Below are 2980 nucleotides of genomic sequence, written 5' to 3'. Positions count from 1 at the left end.
ATCACTTTGCCGTAACAGTGCTAGAGTGGAAAGAATTTACTGCTTAAATAATTTATCTAGATTCAGTACAGAAAGTCTTTTGAGGAGATTCATCAGCTAATAAAGAAAATTGATTCTGGAAGCCAAAGTCAATAGGGGGTTAGAGAAACGCCACCGCCTGCCGTGGGCTCCTTTCCAGAAGCTTCCACTGCCACATCTGGCTCCCACTGCCACATCTGGCCCACATGCCACATCTGCCTCGCGCTGCCACGGGCCTCCCGAGCACCGCCTCCTTCCCCAAACCGGATCGGATCTGCCTCCCCACCTGCCAACCCTCGGGCACCTTTTTTCCAAAGTCCCACCTTTCTGGTGAGACCTGTAGCTCGACAAGGCGTCACTCAGCCTGCTGTGTAAACAGAGAGCACGAGGGTGATTCACGTGGCAAAATGCAGTGCCACAAGACGATAACACCCGAGCACGAAGAAGGTGACGCAGCCCCCTCTCTGTGCACGCTTTGCTTCTCGGGGTAGCTGCTCCGTCTCCAATTTTGGAAGATGGTCCAGCACAAGCTGCATCCTTCTGAGCTCGGTGACGAGGCCCTGCTCGTGCACAGCTGCCTCCTGGCACCGCTTTTGTCTTTGTCGGGTCTGACAGGCAGGTGGGCTCCTGTCGCCCTTGTGCCCTCCTTGCCTGCAGAGGCTCGAGGCAAGAGCAATGCACAGGGCCAAGAGGGAGGCGGGGACGATGCTGTAAATCCAGAGCGAGCGGCAGGGCAGCGATGGCCCTTCCCCAGCCGGCGGCCCCGGCACACTCTGCCCACCCTTCTCTGGTTTTTAGGGAATATTTTTCCTCTGCGCCATCTAGAAGGCAAGTACAACAAAATTTAAGAAACAGAAGCGTCGAGAAAATGTCTCAAACTGGCCCTCAGCAAGGGAGCTGGGAAGCGATGCTGTGACTGGGGACGTGGAGGAAGGAGGCTGGGCACCTTTTGTGGCAGCCCACGAAGATGAGAAATTGCCAAAGGAAAGAGAGAGAAAAGAAAATTTGGCAGAAACGTTTGGCCATATGGCTGATTTGTATTTCATGTGTGTTTATCCATATGTTGAATGTACATGTGTTTGTTTACCCCCGTGCACTTTGCATGCCAGCGATAGTCTCAAACCCATCAAAATTATCTTGTAAAAGCCTGAGGAGCTTTAAGCATGCTGTCCTTCCCTGGGCCGTTCCTCAAAGCCATTTATCCAAATCACCTTGATCGCCTTGAACAATTAAAGCCGTCTTTGCCCTGATGCGGCTTTTACCCTCCCCGAGCAATCCTAGCAAGCGGCGAAGCACGAGGTGTGCAGAACTGCAAGCACCCGGTGGGCTCAGCCAGTTAATTTACTGCAAGCCAGATGACATTTGCTGGGAAGGGAACCGCTCTCGCTGTCTTCATCGCCTCTGCTGGAACCCGTGTACCGATCAATAATTCAGGTGCCCTTACAGCTACCACCAGCAGATCCCTTCCTGCCTGCTTAATGGGAAAGCACGTTTCAGTGCCCGGCTCGGGCAGCGAGCCGCGGGCGAGGAGCCGGCGGCCGAGCGGCCGGCTGGAACCCAAGGAGTTTCCCAGCATTGCTCCTGCAGCAGCGCAAGCCCGTGCCGCTCTGCCTTTCCAGCCGGACCGGCAGCCGCTGCCGAGCAGGGAGACGGGGGGGGTCGGGGCTCCACTGCCCCTCTGAAGCTGGGGAGATGGGACCTGAAGAAGTCGAGTGTAAAACCGGGAACACAGAGGCAAAAAATCCCAAGTCATTGTAATCATTACAACCGAACGAGTATCTCCACGTGCCAAGCCTGCCCTCCGAGCGTGATTTAAGCTGAAAATTCAGACCCATTTCCTGGTACAAATCATTCGAGTGGGATGAAACAATCAATGGGAGATATAATCTGCCACTCGTCTCTGCAGCCAAAAACATCTCATCTGTGAACGCAAACTCATTAGGAGCGTGATTAATGGGGTCTGAAGGCAGGAGTTGGGGGTAGCGAAGCTATCTGCAAGCTCTGCCCTCTGCTTCACCTGCGCAAGCGGTGCCGTGCCAAACAGCAGCAGCCCTGCCCTCCCAAAGCTGAGGCATCCAAGCTCACTGGTGGAGCCAGCGGAGGGATGAGGAGCTCCGTACCGCGTTAGCTGCCTCAAAAGCGACGCAATGCTTTAGTTTCCTGACAGCTTTTTCTTCCCTTCCTGGAGGGAAAAAATTTTGCGCTCGCTGGAGCCGAGGGGAACAGCCAGCCCACCCCGTCGGCAGGAAAAGCGACCGCGGGCTGTTAAAGGTAGAAACAGCAATGAAAAACGGTCTCAGAAGAGCAGGACCAACTGTGGAAAGACACAAAAAAGGGAGAAATGGGACTGCATTTGCTAGGTGACAGATGCAGGGGGCTCTGCCCAGGGCTGGGGTCCCTGCAGCGCCGGAGCTGGGAGCCAGAAGTTTCCCTGTACCGTGAGGTCCCTGGAGCACAGCCCGTTTCCAGCATTGGCGAAATTTGTATTCAGGAGGGACCTGATGTGGTTTCTCTTCTAAATTGCCTGCTTGATTAGATGTATCAAAAGTGCACTTTGAGGAACAAAGCTCCTCTTGCCGCCGCGCCCTGATGCCGGCACAAGAGGTAACCCAAAGCCTCTCGGTTTCCTCGTCCAGCACTCATCCCTGCTCAGCAGCAGCCTGGCCTGCCTCCCGGCACGGCTCGACACTCACCCTCCACGCTGCTCCCCGTGGCCGCTGCGGAGCCTCACCCGGCGATGCCAGCACCCTCGCTTTCTTTCCCCCTGCTCTCACTGGTGCGCGCTCCTTCTCCCTTCCCATCCGCCGTGGGAGATCCCTGGTACAAACCCTCCCGGGACGCGGGAGGGGAAGGCACGGACCCGCTGCCTGCCCTGCTGCCTGCAGACCCCCGGCTCCATCCTCTACCTGCTGCCCAGGGGCTTGGTGGGACACGGCAGGGCCCGGCCCGGGGGGGGGGGGGG

This window comes from Haliaeetus leucocephalus, unplaced genomic scaffold (genome assembly GCF_000737465.1).
Source record: "Haliaeetus leucocephalus isolate CR32 unplaced genomic scaffold, Haliaeetus_leucocephalus-4.0 Scaffold190, whole genome shotgun sequence".
Lineage (NCBI taxonomy): Eukaryota > Metazoa > Chordata > Aves > Accipitriformes > Accipitridae > Haliaeetus > Haliaeetus leucocephalus.
The sequence above is the reverse complement of the archived record's forward strand: the minus strand, read 5'-3'. Positions refer to the sequence as shown.